The 26,598-nt window shown below is 37.9% G+C and overlaps 1 pseudogene; it reads right to left on the reverse strand.

Annotated features, from left to right (window-relative positions):
• Window positions 1-5,257: 5,257 nt before the first annotated feature.
• LOC121437372 overlaps window positions 5,258-26,598 on the reverse strand; it is a 75,342-nt pseudogene continuing 54,001 nt past the window's right edge.

Genomic DNA, 26,598 nt, shown 5'->3' on the forward strand with positions numbered 1-26,598 from the left:
CCTTCTACCCGTGGCCGTGATACCCACACTCCTAATTTACTTAGGAGATCCTGTCTTTTTCTACTTCCCATGTTGATTAGATCTATATATGTCTCTCTTGCAGTCCTCTTTGTTGTCTAGGTTCTCTGGGATTGTGAATTATAGACTGTTCTTCTTTGTTTTATGTCTAAAAGTCACTTATGAGTGAGTACATATGATATGTGTCTTTCTAGGTCTGGGTTACCTCACTCAATATGTTTTCTAGGTCCATCCATTTGTTTGCAAATTTCAAGATGTCATTATTTTTTTCTGCTGTGTAATACTCCTTAAGGGTGATACCCATATTGCTTTATATGTACTAGGTCTTAGTTCCTGCAGTCAAGAATAGTACACATGGTCAAATGGAAGACCATACAGTAAGTTACAAAGGTATTCTTTGATTGTTGATTTGGTGTCCATATTAAAAAAAAAACAACATGCCTCTTTCTTGAAGAGAACATAGAGAGGTTTTTTTATGAAAGAATAAACTCTGGAATCAAACCAATCAAAATTTGAATGAATTGTGGTTCCATCACGTACTAACGAAATGTCTTGAATGCATCACTCCCAGTTAGGGAACCCTAACTTCTGTGTCTCCGGCTGTGAATCCTATGTAAAGTGTTAGGAGGCATAGCCACCAACTGAGTGCTCCTTGTAAGTGCTTCCCTTGTGTTTTTCACACTGACTAGGCCTCAGTGTCCTTGCCTTTGTAGTGGTACTAGTGTGGGCTATATATTACAGCTCAGGCTGTAAGACAAGGAAGCTCAAATATTGGTTCTTAATCAGTTATTTTAACTTTACATCTGTTACATCAAAATAGGAGTACGTCGCTTCTATTAATTTTCTAAGATTTAAACTCATTAAAACAAAATGTGATACAAATAATATAGCCATTAAGATTGTTCAGTTAAGAATATTTAGGATTTTGGATACTATGTAATTAAATATCCATGAAGAGTTTCAAGTCCTATATTATTTCACTGAAAGAAAAATTTCAGAAGACCCAATCAGCACTTACAGCTGCATTATGTAAAGAAAATTATATTTTCCTCATTCTTGTCCTAATATTCTAAAGAACTCAAAATGAAATATTTAAAAGATTTTTTTTAAAACAAAGGCTAGTTAAGATTTTGGATAAGTAATTCAACCTTGACTAAAATTCATTTGCCTTTGTAAAATACAAAGTTCCTTTCCTACTACCCTTTGTTAGAATATTGTGTTTTATCCTTCTTCTCCCTGTTACTTGAGTCTTTGGAGATATATATATATATATATATATATATATATATATTACCAAATGAAAAATAAATAAAAGACCACAAGTCACAGAGCACATCACTTCCCCTGGTTTCAAAAACAATAGAAAACAATGGAATACTAGTCTGTGATAATAGACATGAAATGCTAATGAAAAAATATGAAACTCCTTTGCTTGTTTTTACAGATAATATTCAACATCAGCCAAGACTGAAATCAATATGTTTTACTGGTAGCAAAAAAACATAAGGAAGCATAAAAGTATGTGACTTTGTCATTGTCGTTCAAAGACCATCATCTTAAGGAAATAATTCAAAGAAAGGAAAGAAGCAAGTTGTGCAAAGAAGAAACTTCACTGGATTAAATCAGTGTCTGCCCATCCCTGTCTCTGTCCCTCTCTCTTCCTATGAATGTGAAATTCTTAGTGTATAAAGTATCTTCTTACAGTCACAATGTTCATTATTGAAAGATGAAGTCTTATATATCCTATGATGCCATGAATGAATTCAAGCACCAAGGAAAGTTACCTCTACTGACAACCATTCACAGACAACACTAGAAGATTCTGTGTACTGGAGTAGAAATATAATTATTAATCTCACCTAGATGTAAACCTTGAGAACAACAATAGTGACCTGACTGCATGATATACCCACTGGTGCAATAGTGTCATAAATGCTAAGGGAGTAACCAATATCCCTACTCTTTTTATTAAATTTAAAATTCAATAATATTTTATGCTCCGTGAAAGAGAGCAAATTAATATCTAGCACTATTAACAAAGCCAATGACCTGAGACTCAATAAGTCATAGGCCCTAGAGAAATCCTGATAGTATTTTGCTAAGTGAAAATGGAAGTAAAACAACCCCTAATGGTATATTGCTATTCCAAAAGACTAGTGCATCACTCAGTCTTCATCAGACAAGTTTTGGTGATTAAGACAGAGGCCCAGAACTGGATAATGTATAGAGAGTGACAAACTTTATATTACTTTATATCTTTCTCACATTCCTCCTCTCAAGGCTCATGGATCTGTGCAGAAGGAGGCAGAACAATTGTAAAAGCCGGAGAATGATTCTTAGGAAGCAGAATTTTCCAGAAACAACAGGACTGATGCACATAGGAACTCACAAAGACTTTAAAAGCATATCCAAGAACTGCATCAGTTCAAGTCAGACAAAATCCAACCTTGAAGAAAGGCAAGAGGACACAAGGTGTTGCCCTTAACCAAAAATCTATTTTCCCTTTATAGCTGATAGGAGAAAAAAAAAGTTTTCCTCAATGGAGAGACACTGGGTATAACAACCACACTCCAGGACAGGCCACATGCTAAGGAAGTAATAGGTCAACAAAAACTGGAATCCATGGCTTTTTTGGTGTTGTGGGGGGTGAGTGTTTTTGGGGAAGGATCTTTAAGGAGTTGAGGAAAGAGAAAGAATATGATCAAAACATACAGATCTAAATATATATAAAAAGCATGCCATTTAAGATAATGCAGGCAGACAGAGCTCCAAAAAGAACTGTCTTGAAAAAGAGATGCCAAAATCATACTTTATTATCTAATAATGTTTCCATGATCTGATTGAGAACCACAATTAACACAGTTCTCACACCTGTGATTTAATATTAAACTGGATACAGAAATATGGTGACATGATAGTATCTCTTGCCGTTCATGCCCTATGCACTTCAAGAATGATGCTCTTGAATTGGCAATAACAGGTCCTGATCTCAAAGGGATTTCAGTTCTTCAGTGTACAAGTAAGATGCGGAGGAGGGCTGTGAAATGACATCTGTATATGACATGGTTATCATAATCATGAACTTATAAGAGCTGTGGTTATGTGCCCAAGACCTATACAAGATCAAAACAGCTAAAAGTTTAGCCAGGAAAGAGAGAAAAAGACTAAGGTGCATAGCTTGAAGGAAAGGGAGTATTTATTTATGTTGGGAACGTGTGTGGAATGTGAAGTACCAACAGGACACACAACTACTCAAAATTCAGTTGATGATAAAGATACAGAATGGAGGACAGTGAGCAGTGAGAACACTGAGAATGGATAAGTTCTAAGATGTGAATGTGAATAGAAAGGGAGGACTACAAGATTAAAATGGTAATAAAGTTGAAGTTAGATAACACACAAAAGGAAAGCAGAAAGCATAGAGTGGGAACCAGGGAATAATGCAAAAGTTGAATTTCACAGAATAGGTCTGAGTAATGATAGTGGAGTCAAGGAATGTACCGGAGAAGGTCTATTTGTTTTGTCAAGAGATCATATTCAGGAGCTGGAGAGATGGCTTAGCGGTAAGAACACTGGTTGCTCTTTCGGAGAACCCAGGTTTAATTCTCAGCAGCCACAAAGCTGCTAACAATGTATCTGTAACTCCAGTCCTAGAGGATCTGACATCTCTGGCCTCCATGGGAACTGCACACATGTGGTACGAAAACATATGGGTAGGCAAAACACCCCCACACATAAAATAAATCTTTAAAAAGAGAGAGAGACTGCTATTTATCATTGAGAGTCACTATTCAGCATACTATGATTAACAGAGAGCCAAATATGCAGCTGGTGGAGAGACCAATGGGGAGGGTGAGTTATTAGAAAACATGATTATTCAGGACTACCTCTATTTTGGAAGAAAATAAAACAGCTCTTGCAATATGGTTTTCAGGAAAAAACAATGTGAGTTAAAATACTTGTTGATGAAAGAAAATAAGCCAGAAGTGATTATGTTTTGTCTGGTAAATGCCTCTTATATGTGGTCTTGCTAGGCTTTTTGTTTGTTTGTTTGCTTGCTTTGTTTTGCTTTTAGTTACATGAAGATCTGAGTTTGATCCCAGCATCCACATAGAAAGCCAGGCTTGGCCAGGCTGTGGAGACACATGCCTTTAATCCCAATACTTTGGTGGCAGAGGCAGGCCTGATCTACAGAGTGAGCTCCAGGACAGCCAGAACTATTACACAGAGAAACGCTGTCCCAAAAAAAGAAAAGAAAAAGAAGCAAATAAAAACAGGCATGAATCAACGATGATCCAAAAATATTGAGTAGAAAATTTCAAAAATAAATAATTCATAAATCAGAAATTATGTGCCATTCTGAATAACATGATGAAAATTTACAACTTTCCTCAATTCTATCTAAGCTAATCTATCCCTTTGTTCACTGTGGTGTGTATACTAACTACCTCATTTTTCACTTAGTGTCTCAGCTTTCAGGACAACTATCAAAACACATTCGTGTAACCCTTGCATATAAGGCCATATCAAAATATCTACATAATTTACTTCACTTCATCAGGTTGACATTGTATCATCTAACATCAGCACAAAAAGAAAGAATATGGTACAAAAGATATTTAGGAAATAAGTGAGACATCATAGTCACATAACTTATTCCTATAAATGCTTTATTTTTTTACACTTCATTAACAAGCACTGTTAATCTTTACTGTGCCAAATTTGTAAAATTATTGTAGAGTTGTAGGTATAAGAAAACACTATGTGGGTGTATGTATATATGATCCAGGATTATATATGATTTCAGGTAATCACTTGGGGTCATAGACTGGTATCACCTGAATATGAGGAAATTACTATGTATCTAACTGTACACTACATAAATATATAACCAGTAACTTATGAGGACGGATGGAGTAATTCAAAACAAAATAAATGAGGGACTCCATCTACAGACATTGGTAATGATCAGTCTCACAAGCAATACTGAGAGAAAGAAAGCAGCAGCAAAAGAAACCAGACATAAAAGATTTTATTCTGTATACATGTACATACTTCTATATTCAAAGTTAGGACAAATTGATCTCTGCTACTGAAAGTCAAGGCAGTAGCTACACTTGTAGAAAGTGAGTAGAAAGGCCCCACTGCAGTTCTGGGGCTGGTAATCAGGTGCTGTTGATCTATGTGAGTGCTAATAATAATGGTGTTTCACTTTATGATAGCACATCAAGGTGTATGCTTATGATTCATATGCATAATGTTTTTTCTTGTACTGCTGGGAACTGAACATGCTACTCAAGTGTTCTGCCACTGAACTACTTTCCTTGGCCCTATTTGCATACTTCAGGGGGAAAGCTAAAATAAAATAACATGCAGAATTGAGTTAGAATACAATGATAAAAGTGCTCTTGTCTGCTATTGGAAATAGAACTGCTGGTAGCTAAGCAATGCTACATATGTAGTGATGGGGTGAATAAGAATGCTCCCATAGGCTCATATATTTGAGTGCTTAGTCAGCAGGAAGTAGAGAGCTTTGAAAGAAGTAGGATTAGGTGTGTCCTCCTGGAGGAAGTATGGCCTTGTAGGAGTATGTCACCAGGAATGGACTTTGAGATTTCAAAAATCCATGCCAGGTCCAGTGTCTGTCTCTCTCTGTCTCTGTCTTTGGTCTCTCTCTCTCTCTCTCTCTCTCTCTCTCTCTCTCTCTCTGCCTGTTTGTTGCCTTGTATCAGAATGTAAAAGTCTCAGCTACTTCTCCTACACCATACATGCCACCACGCTCCCTGCCATGATGATAACGGACAAACATCTGTAGTAAGGTCCTTAAGTTTGTATAGTAAATACTTTAGACACGGACCCACTTCCCCAGCTCCCAGTTTTCATTTTATGTATTTGCTGAACCTGAATGTTAACTCTGACAAAATACTTAAGTTTTCTACTCTGTCTTATAAAAATGATGTGATCTAAGCTACTAAAACTCAAACTTAGCGAGGCAAGCTAAAACATTCTTTTGTGTTCGGAAGGTCTAATGCCTCTGAAATTTTATTATATTTTCAACTAGGCCATTTTATAAAACATTTCATTTTTTTCACCTAATTTAAGCACTCATTAAGTATGAAAAATGTTTCCACCACATTTGAGACAAATAATAGCCAGCAACCCACTAATCCTTACAAGTATATACATCTTGTCCTTGACATGTAATTGCTTATGTGGCCAAATAATCTAATTTTAATAATTCAAAAGGTATTTAAATCTGTTAATTTTTGTACTTGGAGCCTATTCAAAGTTTATTACATTTAACCAATTCTGTGGTTTGGAAAATATCCCCAATGATTAAAAATATCCACAAGGAAAAGAAATCTTACAAGGAAGTATGGAAGGTACATTTAGTTCCCCAGGCTTCGTGATATTCGATACCAAAAACATATGAATGGACATGGCGACTTTGTTCCCTGTACTTTCCTCTAATAGTTATTGACGCTTAGTAAATTACAAATGTCTGACTCTTTAGAGAATCTAAAATATACTGCACAATTCTGTTGTCACGTACCTCTGAAAAGGAAGAAAGCTAGCACGGAATCAATGTGTACCCAAAGTACATAAAGGTGCTTCTGATGCCAGTGACCTGAAGTTTGGTAAAGAAGTAATGAATTGCATATAGAAAAACATAAATGGATGTAAAACTGCCGGTCCAAAAGGCTCTCCACCACCAACCACAATCCTGTAAAAACAGAAATAAATGCTGCTTAGGTGAAATAATAAGTATAAATGGACTAGCAGTTATATTTATAACACAAGATGAACTCTATAACATTACTAATTAAAAGTAGAAAATGTAGTGACTGGAAAGATAGTTCAGTGGTGAGGATCACTGTTGCACTTCCAGAGGACCCAGGTTTGATTCCCAGCACTTACATGGTGGTCACAGTTCTCTCTAACGCCAGTTCCAGTGAATTTCATGTCTTCTTCTCACCTCTGCAGACATGGCACACACATGGTGCACAGGTATACATGCAGGCAAAACACTCATACAAATTCCTAAAAATATAAATAAAATTTGATTTTCCATAAGCAATTTAATAAAACATGTAATTATGTCATGTTTGAGATGCTCTAGCTACTGTAAACTCTATTTCCAGGGATATCACATGTGCCTTCTGAAGCATGGAGTTATAATTCATGGGGAATGCAATTTTAAGACTGCCTCAGCCTTGGAAGGCATTCAGCTCATCTTCCTTTACTGCCATGAATTCTGCTGTGCCCAGTTTGGAGTCTCTGTAGTAACTATCATCTACTGCAAAAACTAAGTCTCTCTGGCAAAAGCTGACAGTAGCACTGCTCAATGGTAATAAAAAATATTCAGGCAGAAATATGGCAGGCACATCTTGTCCACTAAGGAAAACAATAGCAATCGTTCACTACTAGGGCTAATAATCTGACCAAATAGGATGTTGACTAAGCTTACTATGACAGGCATGAATTTCCGCCTGCCCACAATATCTCAAATCCAATGAAAATCAATTGACTTCCCCAGTAACAGACTTGCCACTATTGCACCAATGCCAAATGCATTGCCTGGCTATTTGATAATATAACATGAAGGGTCCGTAGCTAAGTAGGACTGCTAATATGACAATTCTCCTATGGCAATCTCTATTCTCTTTACTACTATAAGAACCAAACAACATGGAGGGAGGTTCCTGGTCAGTTTCAGCTTGATTCATCCATGTCTTCTGACCAAATGACTATCTAATACGAGTGGGTAACCAATAGTAGTGGCAAGAATCTACTGTTTAGCCCTAATGTGACACCTATATAACCACCGCTGAGTCTCATGAGACATGGGAATAAGGAGCAGAAAAAAAGTCAGAGGAATGTTGCAGAGTATTATAGGATGCTTTCTATTGTGCTTGGCATGGTCACTGCACTCTCAAACATTCAGAAACTGTGATTCTCAGCACCAGGCATGTACAAAATCGAGACTGTTAACATTCTATCACAGAAGAGAATAGATCACAAGACCCCGCCCTCACCGAGTATGTAAACGAAGTTAATGACTGCTAGAAAAGGGAGAGGTATTTTCTTCAGTGGTATAGCCACTTGTAAGTCACACATGTCCTATGCATAACCCCTCCCGCATGCTCCTGTAAGAAATCATAACTAAACTCTAGGGGTTACCAAAAGGAAAAGATATGACAGCGAAAGGGGAACTAGTTGGAAAGAATGGTATCAAACGGAGTGGGGGGTCACAAAAGAAAAAGTTATGGCATATGACCAAATACATTACATAGATAGAGGAAAAGCTCATGATAGGGCAGCTATGTTGGTGAGGCTTCATGGGTGCAGCTTTTGGCATTACTAGGAGACACAATCTCACAGCAAGCTCCCTGTGACTTTTAAAAATATTTCTGTCCCCTTCTTCTCTAGTATTCACTGAGACTTAGGTACAAAAGTGTTTTGCAGATGTATCTGTTAGAACTGAGCTCCAAAACTCTGTGTTTTGATTGATGTGATTTGCTGTAGTGTTCTTCATCTGTTGTGAAGAGAAGTTTCACAGACATATCAAAGTGGATGGGGTAGGGAAACCCATGAGGCCTCAATTCTACACAAAAACAACTAAGGGACACTAAGAATGGGGGAAACAGTCTTCGCCAGGAAGAGTACACCAATTGCTTATTTTATACCAAATGGTTATCTCTGAAAACATACATACAAGTAACATTATACAGACTGAGCAGATTGTATTTAAGGATTTATATGTACATATATTTATTCATGTATTATGCAAATCAATTTTTAAAAGAGGGTACAAACTTGAAAGAAAACAAGGAAGGATATATGGGAGGGTATTTAGGGAGGATATTCAGGAAATGAAAAAATGTAATTATAATTTAAAAAAATAGAAGAAAAGTTCATAATGAAACCCATTATTTTAAAAAATGCAATACTATGTCTAGTGATGACTTAGGTCAGACACAAGAAAAAGTATTATAGAAATTTAAGATAGACCTTGTAGTTAATGGGATTTTCTAGCTAAATTCAGGATCTATGGGAGACATGACTGAGGTCAATATGAAGCCTGATCTTGCCAAGACTCATGAACTGTGTCTTTTTCCCTTGTTCATTATGATGTGTCTTCTTCTGTAATAAACTCTAGCCCCATGTATACTGATGTTTGGTACCATGAGCTCTTCTGGTTAATTATTGATGTTCAAGATGTCCCAAATATTTTCTTTTTTTTTAATTTATTTATTTATTAAGGATTTCTGCCTCCTCCCCGCCACGGCCTCCCATTTCCCTCCCCCTCCCCCGATCAAGTCCCCCTCCCTCATCCGCTCTAAGAGCAATCAGGGTTCTCTGCCCTGTGGGAAGTCCAAGGACTGCCCACCTCTATCCAGGTCTAGTAAGGTGAGCATCCAAACTGCCTAGGTTCCCACAAAGCCAGTACGTGCAGTAGGATCAAAAACCCATTGCCATTGTTCTTGAGTTCTCAGTAGTCCTCATTGTCCGCTATGTTCAGCAAGTCCGGATTTGTCCCATGCTTTTTCAGACCCAGGCCAGCTGGCCTTGGTGAGTTCCCGATAGAACATCCCCATTGTCTCAGTGTGTGGGTGCACCCCTCGCGGTCCTGAGTTCCTTGTTCGTGCTCCCTCTCCTTCTGCTCCTGATTTGGACCTTGAAATTTCTGTCCGGTGCTCCAATGTGGGTCTCTGTCTCTGTCTCCTTTCATCGCCTGATGAAGGTAAATATTCAGGAGGATGGGTATATGTTTGTCTTTGGATTCACCTTATTTAGCTTCTCTAGGATCGCGAATTATAGGCTCAATGTCCGTTATTTATGGCTAGAAACCAAATATGAGTGAGTACATCCCATGTTCTTCTTTTTGGGTCTGGCTTACCTCACTCAGGATAGTGTTTTCTATTTCCATCCATTTGTATGCAAAATTCAAGAAGTCCTTGTTTTTTACTGCTGAGTAATACTCTAATATGTATATATTCCATACTTTCTTCATCCATTCTTCCGTCTAAGAAATAAAATATACCCACGATATGCTTGCTTCTTAAGGCTCATTAACAATTGTTACATCTTCTATTTATGATAAAAATGCACCAGAAAATTTATCAGTAGCTAAATATAATACATATTTAATTATATATTTCATACCTACATCTAAAGAACAAAATGCTGCAAAGCAACAAGTACTATAATCATTCTCATAATTCTTTATTGTTACCTTTAGACAATGACATTTAACAATAATAAAATGATGATTTATGAGATTTAACCTAACCCTAGTGCTAACCCTGAAACAAGGTGAGGCTAGAGAGATGGCTTAGCAATTAAAAGGGCACACACATAGATAGATAGATAGATAGATAGATAGATAGATAGATAGATAGATAGATAGATAGATACGTTGATACATAGATAGATACATAGATAAATAGATAAATTTTAAGAGAGAGATGTAACCATGGTGGTGGCAAAGGCCTTTAATCCCAGCACTCTGGAGGCAGAGGCAGGTGGGTCTCTGTGAGTTCAAGGCCAGCCTGGTCTACAGAGCGAATTCCAGGACATATATAGAAGAAGAGGAATATATTAGAAGAAGGGAAAAGGACCTGCAGCGGAGACCTCAATTCCACAAAATATAATCCTTCCCGGCACTACAAAGAAACCTTTAATTGTTTTTCAAAATCAATGTACTAAGTTTTTTACATGTCTAAATGAAAATTAGTCACTTACCCCCATATTTTTAAACTCAAACCAGCCCCCCACTGCCATATTTTTTCAGTGTTAACTGAATAACAAGCAGAAATTACAGTAACCACCCAGAGAGAAATTGCTTTCTTTTTAAATCTTGCATCTAAAGTAGCACTCAGTAGCTACATCAAAGTCGAAATATATCATTAGGAAAGTATAACACAGAACTTATCCCAAGTAATAAAAATCATGAAGTTAGTATTTATTTCAATACCCTTCTGAGAAAACACTCTAATTCCAATAATGCAATTTTAGAATACTTAAGTAACATTAATATCTGTGTCTTTACCTCAGCACACAGTCGAAAATAGCATAGCAGAACTGTAACTTCTGAACAGCAAATCATAAGAATTAAAAATACTAAGAGAAGGAAGGCAAGCAGGTAGTGCATATGAGCAGACCTAAAAACAAACACAATATTTAAATTTTTAACATTACATAGAAAAAGACTATCACACAATTCTCGATGTTTTTTCTTCTCTCCCTGCCCCTACTCCCACTAACCCTCCCTTCCCTCAACTTTTCCCACCTCTTTCTGAAATAGGATCTCAACATAACTCTGGCTGTCCTGGAACTCACTTTGTGGACCAGGTTCATAGAGATCTACGTACTTCTTCCTCCCAAGTGCTGGGATTAAAGGTATGTAGCACCATGGCTGGCCAGCCTTTAAACTCTCTATTCCAAGCCTCCATTCATCCACATAGTACTAAAAGTAATCTCTTACTAACATACTTTCAGATTTTAGCCCCACCTTCTCTACAAGTGTACACCACTTTTTACCCATGTTTATCTGTTTGCATTACTAAGTTTAAACTTGAGACTCATCAATATCTCTACAAAGATTGAAGTTGTCATTTTAGAAACAAAAGATTTGCAATTGCCATAAATATCGCTAAACATATTATATACCAGAAAATGACAGACTCAAATATGTCTTTGCCTTTGAAGCTCTAAAGATGCCTCTCCAACTATGTTTTCATAGTGTGGTGCAAGGAATTCTATTAACTAACCTTTGAAACAGGCATCTTTTAAAAATATGTGTGTGGGTTGTATTTAGGGCAAACCAAAAGAAATCAATGACTATCTTTGTCATTGGAAAGCTGAACTGATTACATCGGAAAGAATAACAAACATCTTTAAAAGCCCCCTGAATCCAAGCATTGAGGAACATGCTACTTATACAGGCATATGAGGGAACTCAGCTGCTCAGGAAGCTAAGGCAGGAGGAACGCAAACTCAAGAAGAATTTATGTAACTTAGTGAGGCTGTCTCAAAATTAATAGTAAAAAGGGAGGCAGAGGAGCCCCTCTTTTGAATGCAGAAAGCCCTCATTCCAGATCCCAGTACAATTAAATTAATTAATCAACTGTGGTTCATTTTTAAAGCTGAGAGTATTGAGAAAACCATTAAATTAGTAAATACTTCACTGAAGTATAATATGAAATATATTCGGGTGTGAAGATAATAAGCAAGGTTGAGGGAATATTCTGTAATTAATAAGCATGTACAAGTTGTACACACTCCTTTTTCAATGTAGAAAATATTGATTCTAATCGGAGTAAACAAGCACTGGTCATTAATATCACTTAATATTAATGGGCTCAATTCACCTATAAAAAGGCACAGGCTAAGAGATTGGATACGAAAACAGGATCCAACATTCTGCTGTTTGCAAGAAACACATCTCAACCACAAAGACAGGCATCTACTCAGAGTAAAGGGTTGGGAAAAGGTGTTTCAAGCAAATGGTCCAAAGAAAAAAGCAGGTGTGGCCATACTAATTTCTAACAAAACTGATTTCAAACTAAATCAATCAGAAGAGATGGAGAGGGACACTTTATACTCATGACATGAACATTTCAGCAGGATGAAGTCTCAATCCTGAATATCTATGCCCCTAATATAAAAGCACCCACTTATGTAAAAGAAATATTACTAAAACTCAAGGCAGACATACAACCACACACTAGTAGTAGGAGACTTCAACACACCTCTCTCACCAATGGACAGGTCAATCAGACAGAAACCTAATAGAGAATTAAGAGAATCGTTGGAGGTAATGAAGCAAATGGACGTAACAGACATCTATAGAACACTCCACCCAAATAGGAAAGAATATACCTTCTTCTCTGCACCTCATGGAACCTTCTCGAAAATTGACCACATACTCGGTAACAAAGGAAACCTCCACAGATACAAAAAAATATCAGTGTCCACCTGTGTCTTATCAGATCACCACGGACTAAAGTTAGAAGGCAACAACAATGCTACCCCCAGAAAGCCAACAAACTCATGGAAACTGAACAGTCAACTACTGAACCACACCAGGGTCAAGGAAGAAATTAAGAAAGAAATTAAAGTCTTCCTTGAATTTAATGAAAATAAATAGACAACATACTCAAACCCATGGGAAACAATGAAAGCAGTGCTAAGAGGAAAGTTCACAGCACTAAGTGCCCACTTACAGAAAACGGAGAAATCATACATTGGGGACTTAACAACACACCTGAAAGCTCTAGAAAAAAAAGAAGCAGATGCGCCCAGGAGGAGTAGAAGACTGGAAATAATCAAACTGAGGGCAGAAATCAACAAAATAGAAACACAGAAAACAGTTCAAAGAATCAATGAAACAAAAAGTTGGTTCTTGGAGAAAATCAACAAGATCGACAAACCCCTACCCAAACTAATTAAACGACAGAGAGAGAACACGCAAATAAATAAGATCAGAAATGAAAAGGGAGACATAACCACAGACCAGAGGAAATTCAGAGAATCATTAGATCTTACTACAAAAGCCTGTATGCCACAAAATTGGAAAATGCAAAAGAAATGGACATTTTTTTAGATAAGTACCATATACCAAAGCTAAACCAAGACCAGGTGAACGATCTAAATAGACCTGTTAGTCGTGAAGAACTAGAAACTGTTATCAAAAATCTCCCTTCCAAAAAAAGCCCAGGACCAGATGATTTCAATGCAGAATTTTACCAGAACTTCCAAGAAGAGCTAATACCTATACTCCTTAATGTATTTCACAATATAGAAACAGAAGAGTCATTGCCAAATTCCTTTTATGAAGCTACAGTTACCCTGATACCAAAACCACACAAAGACCCAACCAAGAAAGAGAATTACAGGCCTATCTCACTCATGAATATCGACCAAAAAATTCTCAATAAAATACTGGCAAACCGAATCCAAGAACACATTAGAAAAATTATCCATTATGATCAAGTAGGCTTCATCCCAGAGATGCAGGGCTGGTTCAACATACGCAAATCTATCAATGTAATCCACCATATAAATAAACTGAAAGAAAAAAAATATGATCATTTCATTAGATGCTGAAAAAGCATTTGACAAAATTCAACACCCCTTTATGATAAAGGACTTGGAGAGATTAGGGATACAAGGGTCATACCTAAATGTAATAAAAGCTATTTACAGCAAGCCGACAGCTAACATTAAATTAAACGGAGAAAAACTCAAAGCCATCCCACTAAAATCAGGAACACAACAAGGATGTCCACTCTCTCCATACCTCTTCAATATAGTGCTTGAAGTTCTAGCAATAGCAATAAGACAGCATAAGGGCATCAAGGGGATTCGTATTGGAAAGGAAGAAGTTAAGCTTTCATTATTTGCAGATGATATGATAGTATACATAAGCGAACTCAAAAACTCTACCAATGAACTCCTACAGCTGATAAACACCTTTAGTAATGTGGCAGGATACAAGATCAACTCCAAAAAATCAGTTGCCCTCCTATACACTAAGGATAAGGAAGCAGAGAGGGAAATCAGAGAAGCATCACCTTTCACAATAGGCACAAATAGCATAAAATATATTGGGGTAACTTTGACCAAGGAGGTGAAAGATCTATTTGACAAGAACTTTAAGTCTTTGTAGAAAGAAATTGAAGAGGACACCAGAAAATGGGAGGACCTCCCTTGCTCTTGGATTGGGAGGATCAACATAGTAAAAATGGCAATTCTACCAAAAACAATCTATAGATTCAATGCAATCCCCATCAAAATCCCATCAAAATTCTTCACAGATCTGGAGAAGACAATAATCAACTTTATATGGAAAAACAAAAAACCCAGGATAGCCAAAACAATCTTATACAATAAAGGATTGTCTGGAGGCATTACCATCCCTGACTTCAAACTCTATTACAGAGCTACAGTATTGAAAACAGCTTGGTATTGGCATAAAAACAGAGAAGTTGATCAATGGAATCGAATAGAAGACCCTGACTTTAACACACAAACCTATGAACGCCTGATTTTCGATAAAGGAGCTAAAAGTATACAATGGAAAAAAGAGAGCATCTTCAACAAATTTTGCTGGCAAAACTGGATGTCAATCTGTAGAAGAATGAAAATAGATCCATATCTATCACCATGCACAAATCTCAAGTCCAAATGGATTAAAGACCTCAATATCAGTCCGAACACACTGAACCTGATAGAAGAGAAAGTGGGAAGTACACTACAACACTTCGGCACAGGAGACCACTTCCTAGGTATAACCCCAGCCGCACAGACATTAAGGGCCTCATTGAATAAATGGGACCTCCTGAGACTGAGAAGCTTCTGTAAAGCAAAGGACACTGTCACTAAGACAAAAAGGCAACCCACTTACTGGGAGAAGATCATCACCAACCCTGCAACTGACAAAGGTCTGATCTCCAAAATATATAAAGAACTCAAGAAATTAGACCGTAAAGGGCTAATCAACCCAATTATAAAATGGGGCACTGAGCTGAACAGAGAATCCTCAACAGAAGAAGTTCAAATGGCCAAAAGACACTTAAGGTCATGCTCAACTTCCTTAGCGATCAGGGAAATGCAAATCAAGACAACTTTAAGATACCATCTTACACCTGTCAGAATGGCTAAAATCAAAAACACCAATGATAGCCTTTGCTGGAGAGGTTGTGGAGAAAGGGGTACACTCATCCATTTCTGGTGGGAATGCAAACTTGTGCAACCACTCTGGAAATCAGTGTGGCGGTTTCTCAGGAAATTCGGGATCAACCTACCCCTGGACCCAGCAATACCACTCTTGGGAATATACCCAAGAGAGGCCCTATCATACAACAAATGATATGCTCAACTATGTTCATAGCAGCATTGTTTGTAATAGCCAGAACCTGGAAACAACCTAGATGCCCTTCAATGGAAGAATGGATGAAGAAAGTATGGAATATATACATATTAGAGTATTACTCAGCAGTAAAAAACAAGGACTTCTTGAATTTTGCGTACAAATGGACAGAAATAGAAAACACTATCCTGAGTGAGGGAAGCCAGACCCAAAAAGAGGAACATGGGATGTACTCACTCATATTTGGTTTCTAGCCATAAATAACGGACATTGAGCCTATAATTCGCGATCCTAGAGAAGCTAAATAAGAAGGTGAATCCAAAGACAAACATATACCCATCCTCCTGAATATTAACCTTCATCAGGTGATGAAAGGAGACAGAGACAGAGACAGAGACCCACATTGGAGCACCGGACTGAAATCTCAAGGTCCAAATCAGGAGCAGAAGGAGAGAGAGCACGAGCAAGGAACTCAGGACCGCGAGGGGTGTACCCACACACTGAGACAATGGGGATGTTCTATCGGGAACCCACTAAGGCCAGCTGGCCTGGGTCTGAAAAAGCATGGGATAAAACCAGACTTTCTGAACATAGCGGACAATGAGGACTACTGAGAACTCAAGAACAATGGCAATGGGTTTTTGATCCTACTGTACGTACTGGCTTTGGGGGAGCCTAGGCAGTTTGGATGCTCACCTTACTAGACCTGGATGGAGGTGAGTGGTCCTTGGACTTCCCACAGGTCAGGGAACCCTGATTGCTCTTAGAGCTGATGAGGGAGGGGGCTTGATCGGGGGAGGGGGAGGGAAATGGGAGGCGGTGGCGGGGAGGAGGCAGAAATCTGTAATAAATAAATAAATAACTCTAAAAAAAAGAAAATATTGATTCTCATTTTGACACCTTTTTGACAGATTTTTTTTCTGAATTGAACCTAGGGCCTTGGAAGTGTTAAGCAGGCACTCTCCCACGGAGCTAGACAGGCATCATGAAAGCCCCAGAGTTGACCATTTGCCTTTCAAACCAATTTGTCCCAATCCTGCTTCAAAAGTCAGGCCTTAGAATGGACATGGATAATTCTGACTTTTGAGGACTTAAAAGATATTTGAGCCTGGCAGTGGTGGCACACACCTTTTATCCCAACTCTTGGGAGACAGAGACAGGAGGATCTCTGAGTCCAAAGCCAGACTTGTCTACAGAGCAAGTTCCAGGACAGGATTCTTTGAAAGAGTACTCCCGTTTAAAAAAAAAAAAGTATTAAAAAAAGTCATAAAAACATAGCTGCTGCATTTTACTTCTTTTTTTAAAGCTAATTTTTTAAAGTAGTGTGTGTGTGTGTGTGTGTGTGTGTGTGTGTGTGTGTGTGTGTGTGTGTGTGTGTGCATGTCACTGTGTTAGATCCAGTGGAGCTGGACTTCCAGGCAACTATGAACTGTCTCATATGGGTGCTGGAAACAAAATTCAGGACCTCCGGAAAAGCAGTAATTGCCCACAAGCACTGTCGCTACTGACTTTTACCTATTGCCTTTGTCTGTCTTCAAACCTCTCCATAGCAATATGCTAGCTGGCCAGTTTTTAAATACATTGGAACACTGGACTGCGCTCCTAAGGTCCAAATGAGGAGCAGAAGGAGGGCGAACATGAGCAAGGAAGTTAGGACCGCGAGGGGTGCACCCACCCACTGAGACCGTGGGGCTGATCTAATGGGAGCTCAACAAGGCCAGCTGGGTGATGGAGCATTTGATCAAACCGGACTCCCTGAACGTGGCTGACAAGGAGGGCTAACTGAGAAGCCAAGGACAACGGCACTGGGTTTTGATTCTACTGCATGTTCTGGCTTGTGGGAGCCTAGTCTGTTTGGATGCTCACCTTCCTAGGCCTGGATGGATGGGGGAGGACCTTGGACTTCCCACAGGGCAGGGAACCCCGACTGCTTTTTGAACTGTAGAGGGAGGGGAAGGGAAATGGGGGGAGCAGGAGGGAAATGGGAGGCAGGGAGGAGGTGGAAATTTTCAATTAAATAATACAAATAAATAAATAAAGTAAAAAAATAAAGAGAGAGAGAGAGAGAGAGAGAGAAAGAAAGAAAGAAAGAAAGAAAGAAAGAAAGAAAGAAAGAAAGAAAGAAAGAAAGAAAGAAAGAAAGAAAGAAAGAAAGAAAGAAAGAAAGAAAGAAAGAAAGAAAGAAAGAAAGAAAGAAAGAAAGAAAGAAAGGGGTAAAGCCAGCATGATGGCACACAACCTTAATCCCAGCTCTCGTGAGGCAGAGACTGGCAGATCTCTATGAGCTCCTACAGAACTAGTTCCAGGACAGTTAAGACTACACAAAGAAACCCTATCTTGAAAAGAAGAAATGAGAGAGCGGTCATCAAGCTAATGTAGTAAAGCGCTTGCCCATATTTTTGGAGGCAGTGTCTTGCTCTATGTAGCCGAGGCTGGACCTGTCCTCATGCTCTTCCTGCCTCAGCCTCACAAATTGTTGGGATGGCAGGGATCACAGGCATTTGCCATCACACAGAGCTGACTTGTCTTCTTCTTTCCTGTGCTGAGGATAGAACCCAGGACCTGTGCACCCTAAGCAAGCACTCTCCTACTAAGCTGCCTCCCCAGCTCAAGCTAGGGCGCTTTGAAACAAAAGGCACAGCTACTCATAAGAAAATACATATAACCATTACATTATCATAATTCTTAAATCACGACAGGTTAAAATTAGCAAACAAAACCGTATAAGCAACAGGTATTCTGACACCAGATCTAATAGTTGACAGGAAGAAAACAGAAGAGGACTATGTACAGCTCAGTACACATGAAAACTCAAAAGCCAATAAAGCCAATAATCTTCACATTAATTTTAGCAGAGGAATTCTAAATATTCCTTTGGAAGGGCAATATTTAAAATATAAAAATCAGATCTCCCCTTTCCATATTTAGGTACCTTCCACCCTAGGGTTTCCATATGCCTGCTGTCCCACGAGGTTCAGTTAAGTCCTGGAAAATGTCTCTAAGGCACGGAAAACAGCTTACCAAGAGGTTACTTTTCAATTTTAATTTTTTTTCCTGTGTGTCTATGTGTTTGGGTGCAGGCATGCCACTGCACTTGTATGGAGGGCACAGGATTACTGGTGGGAGTCAATTCATTCCTTCCATAGTGTGAATTCAATGATCAAATGCAGGTGGACTGGCAATCTCACTGACCTCTATTTATTTATGTGGATGTCTGTTTAAGTGTGTGTGTGTGTGTGTGTGTGTGTGTGTGTGTGTGTGTGTGTGTGCCTGTGCTCACAGAGGCTAGCTACTAGAATTAGAGTTACGGGAAGTTGTGAGTCACCCGCCATGAGTGCTGGGAACTGAATTAGGTCCTCTCGAAGAGCAACAAGTACTCTCAATGGCTGAGCTATCATTCCAGCCCCAAACCCTGGTTATTAATTTTTTAAAGTAAATCTTCATAGAGAATTCCATTAGAGTCATGTTTAAAAGCTGCAAATTATATCTGTTCCCTAGGAAATAAACCAAAGCCAAATTAATATTTCCCGGATAAAGTAAAGAAAGATGAAATATTATACAAGAATTTAACCTCTTTGAAATGATACAAAGTTAATGAACAAAACTAAAATTTTGAGGTTTTTACTTGGCATGAAGAAAGCCCTATGTTCAATCCTACCAACACAAAATTTCTAGACTTTATAAAATATGTATATTACTATAAACTAAAGCCATTCTACTGTGCTGTACAACATTGGAACTTATTAATTTAATTTTATTTTGGTACCACCTATCATCCATCTTCCTTGGTTTTATCTTCGAACACTGCACACAAGTCCTGAACTATTACATTATGACTGAACTATTACCATATAAATATGCTCTATTGTTAAGGATTAAACCAAACTTGAATTTATTGAGATGTGATACTCACCAAATACGGTTTAGAATGTAAGGAAGTTGCAGAAAAATACAGCCAAAGGGTAAAAGACTAGTAAGTATAATAGTTGGCTTGGTAAAGAAACTCCTTTTGGGACTCACAAGCGAGTCTCTAGTGTTTGAACTGTTAAACTCAAACTGTTTAAAAATACATAAAGCGACAATAGGAGTGAGTGAGACAAATTCACAGACATAATGACAATACAATACAGAATCCTGAAACTGAACAACACATGAACATCATATGGGCTAGGACTAGATCACCACTGTGCAATAAAAGTACAATGTAAATAGGAATATGATATATATATATAGTTTTTAAGGTTTTTAGTAGTTACATAAAATATAAAAAGTAACAGGCAAAATCATTTTAAGAGTATATTTTATTTGCTATAACAGGAGTATATTTTATTTGTTATAACAACTAACCTTTGAAGTCAGGTGTGGTGATTTACACACACGCACGTGCTATCAAATCCTGATTTTGCTAGGGATTGAACCCAGGACATATTGCTTGGTAGCCGAGCACTCTACTGATCAACACCTGTAGCCCTGGGTATCTGCCTTTGCAAACACATTCTAATATGAAGTAGGCATATTTAAAATCTCCCTCCAAATTTACCTAAAAAATATCTTCTAAATAAATTTATCAATGAATTTGTCAACAGTATTCAATTTTTTCCTTTTCCTGTTTTCTGTAGAACTCCATTTTCTACTTCATCAGGGTTTTTGTTTGTTTGTTTGTTTGTTTTACTTCTCTCCTCCCCGCCCATGTCTCAAACTAGTTTTGTACAGTCCTTTTTCAGAGTGGGCACATTTAGTCTTTTGTGGGGATCTGCTCCTTTTCTCTTATACATAGAATTAGGCTAACTGCAAATCTGTAACTGATCATCCCATTTCTCGATTGTGTCTTTGCTCTCTTCTCCCACTATAAAAACATTTGCAGTCCAAGGCAGTTGATGTTAGCCTTTCTATACTATGTTCTTTTAATTTTGTCCATCAAAGATAAATGTGATGATGTGGAAAGTATACTAAACAGTGTCTTAAGGTGTTGCTGTCTTTTACTTATCTTTATATCTTCAATTAAAAGTGATTTTAAAGTTGTTTTTATTTGCATTTTTGTATTTTATGTATAGCATATACACAGTAAGATATTTCAAGCATCAATCAAAAATCAAAAGCAGTATTCTGAAAGTTTACCTTTTCCTTTTTCCCAAAGTACACTCCCCAAAAATGTTAGTGGTGCTGAAACTCCAAAGCAACATGCAAACAGACTTGCCAATGTACTAAAAGATACAGCAGCTGGTGAATTTTCCATCCAAAGAATTAGATTCCTAATAAAGATACCAGCGAAGGCAATTCTGAGGAGAGGGGTAGAGAACACCATTGCACAATATACTGCCAGAAAAATGTTATAAAGATATTTAATGCGAATGTCAGAACATTGTTTTGGTGAGAATAATTAGTTACAATGTTAAGTCCTGGAAACATATTACATCACAATGCACAAATTGGTCCTTAAGCTGAGACTTAAACATGCTATCATGCAATAACAGTTAATTTACAAATATGATTACAAATCCTCTGATCTTTACATCTTCAAAATCTAGCAGAAATAGAAATAATGTATAGATTAATATGTCACTATGCAGTATAACGAACCCATTGAAGAAGCAACATATATGGAAAACAGGTTTTTGAAACCCAGACTGAAATAGGCTGTGTGATACACTCAAAATCAATAAAACACCTGCTAAATGAGCTAGCTACAGCAGCGGCAATACTAATTGTGTCTCCACTTGTTCCAGATAAATTTGCATACTGTTAAAAGTGTCAGTGTGGGGATGACTATGAGTGTGTTAGAATACCCAAAATACAAACTTGAAAAGACATAGACAAAGACTAACTTATGGAAGTCTCTGAATGTTAAGGAAAACAGACTTTATCCCATCAAAATCCAGGATGAATTAAAGAGGTATTCATCCTGTTTAGAGACCCTCCTACTTTCAAGAGTTCTCTCTCACCTTTCCTAATCTATGTTTCCCTATTCAAAAATAAAAATTAAAAAATGACCTGAAGAGGTTTAAACTCCAATTTGTTATAATTACGTGCATTTGGGGGGGGACAATTAATGTGTAGCAGAGTGTATGTGTGGCGGGTGGCGATCAACCTGTGGGGCAAGATGACAAAAGAAAGGAGCCAAAAATAGAAAGAGTCTGTATAATGTGGTAGTTAAAACATAAAGGGGATGCTCACAAGATATAAAGACCTAGCTGACAAGAGTCTGACTAAAGATAGCATATTGAACTCATGTAGCATGAATTCTAATTGATCTTAATAATAAAAGCCCGAAGTCAGATATAGGTGTTAATGCTGAAAGATCAGAGAAGCAGAGCAGCCAGACACTAGTTCTTACCTCCACTGAATCCTCAGACCAAAGGGGCGATCTTGTCCCTATGAATCCTCAGACTAAATGCTCTAAGCTCCTGTCTCCTCGTGCCTTATATTCCTCTCTCTGCCCAGCCATGTCCCTTCCTGACTCCACCTCCCTAGCTCTGGGATTAAAGGTGTGAGTCACCACTACTTGGCTCTGTTTCTTTTTTAGACTGATTCAATCTCGTGTAGCCCAGGATGACCTTGAACTCATAGATCTCTCTGCCTCTGTCTCCTAAAGGCTGGATTTAAATGTGTGTGCCACCATTGCCTGGCCTCTATGGCTAACTAGTGTAGCTAGTCTGATATTCAGGCAAGCTTTATTTGTTAAAGCACAAACAAAATAATATCACCACAAACTCATGCATTTGGATCTGCTTCCTTTTCAAAACCATGATAAAAATATAGTAAATGAATTATAAAAGGTCATAATTGCAAAACTTTAGATGTTATAGGAAAGAAAACATTGGAACAAATTTTAGCTCTAAATAGTGGGCCAGGTAAATAGTAAGTAAATCAATATATCTGAGAAAGTTGCCTTCCAACCTCATAGCAAAGAAAACTGAGAGGCAACTGAATTTATATTGAGAGCTCCAAAACGGCTGAAGAATGTTCAGAGGCCAAGTCCTTCTCTAAGCATGCACAAAAGGTGACTTATGAAAGTTAACCTAAGAAGCTAAGAAACCTACAAATTCCTGTACCCACTAGTCACAGCCCAGCAACTTCCCTTCCCCTACCTCAGCAGAAGACTGAAGGGTCTACTCTCTTGGGAAGAAGCCTTCAAACGCAGGAGAATAATTTTCAAAGTCTATCATAAGGCATCCGTGGAGCAATTAGCAGAGATATTACAACCATAAAACAAGAAGAGGAAATTTTAAGGTAATAAAGAGGACTTTTGAGGTACTAAAAGATCCGGACTAGCTGAACATAGCGGACAATGAGGAATACTGAGAATTCAAGAACAATTGCAGTGGGTTTTTGATCCTACTGCACGTACTGGCTTTGTGGGAGCCTAGGCAGTTTGAATGCTCACCTTACGAGACCTGGATAGAGGTGGGCAGTCCTTGGGCTTCCCACAGGTCAGGGAATCCTGATTGCTCTTCGAGCAGATGAGGGAGGGGGACTTGATCGGGGGAGGGGGAGGGAAATGGGAAGCGGTTGTGGGGACGAAGCAGAAATCTTAATAAATAAATAAATTTAAAAAATAAAATAAATAAATAAATAAAAGAACTCTTGGGAGTTAAAAATATGAAAAGAGGAATTAAAACCTCAATAAAATGGTTGAGAGATAGATCTGATCAAATGCCTTAAAGAGAAGCCCAACAGAACAGCAAAAAGCGCAACAAGAGGACAATAGCACATGCAAAGAATTGCATGAACAAGCCGGGGTGCGGGAGCTGAAAGCGTGCGCACCACACCAGGTTCGTAACAGGCTCTGTCTACGGACCTTGTTTGAGACGTTTCCGGAAACAACTCTTCCATCTTAAGTTCCCTCAGGTTCAGTCCAAAACTAGAATACTAATGCTGCTTTCTTTCCTGCCCTCTCTTGTCAATGCCTTATTCAAGAACATTGCACCAGATGCTTGTTCTTCTTCAATTATAAGTTACAATTATAAGTCATTTAAAAACAAATTTCCACTATCCTTTCATTTTACTGTTTGTACTTCACAGCCCTCCCCCACTTGTATTTAAGATCTTTTCTAGGCGAGACCCTTTCCAGCAGGTATATCTCGTCTACTCTTTAACTGGATATACTTTCCTGTAAATGCACCTTCAATTTCTTTCAAACAATAACAAAGCCTCTGCTTCCTGTCTTTAAAATGTTTTGTGCCTTATAAGGAAGCCTGGTTTTCCATGATTTAACCACACTCCCTAAAATGCTTTTAATACCTTTCTGTTCTAATGAATTTGTTTAATCATAATATTCCTTTGCCAAATTTCCTACTTTTGAGATTCATTTCAGCTGTTATCATTCCTTAGCCAGAAAATTACTTCTCACTTGACAAATCATAGCCTCCCTTCTTAGACATAAACTCAATTAAACCATCTCAACAATGTCCCTTTAGAAAGTAAGCTCACGAATGTTAATATGAGGTTTAATAAATCTATAACTATTCTGCAACATCATGTTTTTGCATTCTGAAAATTTCTTACTATGTCAACCTTATTATTTCTAGACTTTTAGTACCATGTGATAAGCAGAAAATTTAGAGTTAAACTTGAGTCTCCCCGGTTCATCTTCCACATGAAACATTTATATACATATTCATCGAGTATCTGCTGAGTATTTACATGTTAATCTTTGATGTTCAAAGAGATAAAAATCTTGCTTTTAAGAAAAGATAATCTAGTAATAGTCAGACACCACAGACAAATAAATTACAATGCAGTGTGGGAAATATAGAGCAGACAATTGATCAGAGGGCACTAAGACACTAGAAGAAAAGGACAAAACATTTTAAACTCAAAAACCAATTTCACAATCCATCAGTTTATTTCTCTAAACAACACTGCAGCACAGGCACTAGAGGCAAGGAAATGGACATTCAGAGAAGCTATGGGACTTACCAAAGTCAGTCAACCAGTGCTGAATTTTACAATTCAAGCTTTCTTCCAGTTGAATTTTGCAATATATACCCATCAAATCATGTTCCCTCTTCCTTCTCTATTGCTTTATGTTTTCTATCACAGACTAGGATTTAACCCAGCACCTTACATATGCTAGTCCATCACTCTGTTGTCATTGATTTATATTCTTAGTCTAATATTTATTGCTTTTAGGGTTACATAGAGCAAAGGCATATAGCCTTTTTGCACATAACTCTAAATCCATTTATAAACTGAGAAAATTAAATTTTCTTTCACCTTAATATATTTGAATAAATAATAATTCTAGTACTTTATGATGCTTATCATCTGCATATGATATCCCATAAACCACATCTGGTTTCTGAATTTAAAACTGCATTCTGTTTTCCAGTACTGAATAGAAAACAGAAACTTTGTCTTTATCTCTCCACTTATACAATTGACTCATAAAAGACCTAAACTCTGAAGCTTCTACAGGACAATATAGGGGGAACCAATTTAAGATCTATGAAGACTAAGAGTCCAGTAGCTCAGGAAACAGTTACAAGACTTGATCAATGGGATTACATCTGGGATGGAACAAAATATTTGCCAAATATTCAACTGACAGGGATATATATGTGTGTGTGTGTGTCTGTGTATGTGTGTACATATATAATATACAAAATTAAGGCAAAATACCAGATAATCCTACTAACAATGACAATGGATATGCTCATATACTTTTCTTTTTTCCTTTTTTTAAAAAACGATTGTTAGAGTTACAGTTTTGCTATGTAACACTATGCATAGTAACCAAACTATACAATCACCACAAGTACCTGTAAGCAACCGATTGAGCAAAACTATGGTATTTTATCTAGCCATAAAGAAAAATTGAATTATATTGGCAGAAAATTGGATGAAAGTGAAGATTAACATGTTAAGTGAAAAAGCCTGCTCCACAAAGAAAAAGTATGTTTTCTTTCATGTAAGGAAGGGAAGGAACAGAGATAAAAATGTCACAGATACATAGAAAGAAAAGAACAAAATTATTAAGTGTAAATCCTGATTAACATTATGTTAAATGTAAACTAATGCCATAACTTAAAGAGGGAAATGTCAAAAGTAGAGGAGGAACAATAGGAGAAGAGCATTTTGAAGAAGAGAAGGGAAAGGAACAAAGAAACAGGACTTAACTAAGAGGCAGGGTCATATTCAGAGTCCGGAAGGAAAAATGGAAGGGAGTTAAGAGAATGTTTTACAAGATGGTGCTATATCTCAGGGATAGAGTATCTGCCTCGCATACCCAAGGGCTTCAGTTACATTCTCAGCATCAAAAAACAAACAAACAAACAAACAAACAAACAAGCTGGGCGGTGGTGGCACGCCTTTAATCCCAGCACTCGGGAGGCAGAGGCAGGTGGATCTCTGTGAGTTCGAGGCCAGCCTGGTATACAAGAGCTAGTTCCAGGACAGGAACCAGAAAAGAAAAAAAGCTACAGAGAAACCCTGTCTCGAAAATTCAAAATAAATAAATAAATAAAAAAAAAACCAAACAGTTGGCACAGAGGCGGAGCGGCGGCGGCGCCAGACGCTGCGGAGCGGCGGCGGCGTGCGCATATAGGAAGAAGCTTTCGGGGACCAGCACAGCAGCAGACCCAAGTGGCGGGGACAGGCGGGACAGGCGTGCAATAAGGAGAGCAGATCGCCCTACTACAATTGAATCAAAGAGGTAGGCCTTTGGTTGGCCAGGTCACTGGCACAAGGGGAGCCTGGTCCTG

The sequence above is a fragment of the Microtus oregoni genome, unplaced genomic scaffold (genome assembly GCF_018167655.1).
Source record: "Microtus oregoni isolate MIOR12 unplaced genomic scaffold, Mior012 000052F_002, whole genome shotgun sequence".
NCBI lineage: Eukaryota > Metazoa > Chordata > Mammalia > Rodentia > Cricetidae > Microtus > Microtus oregoni.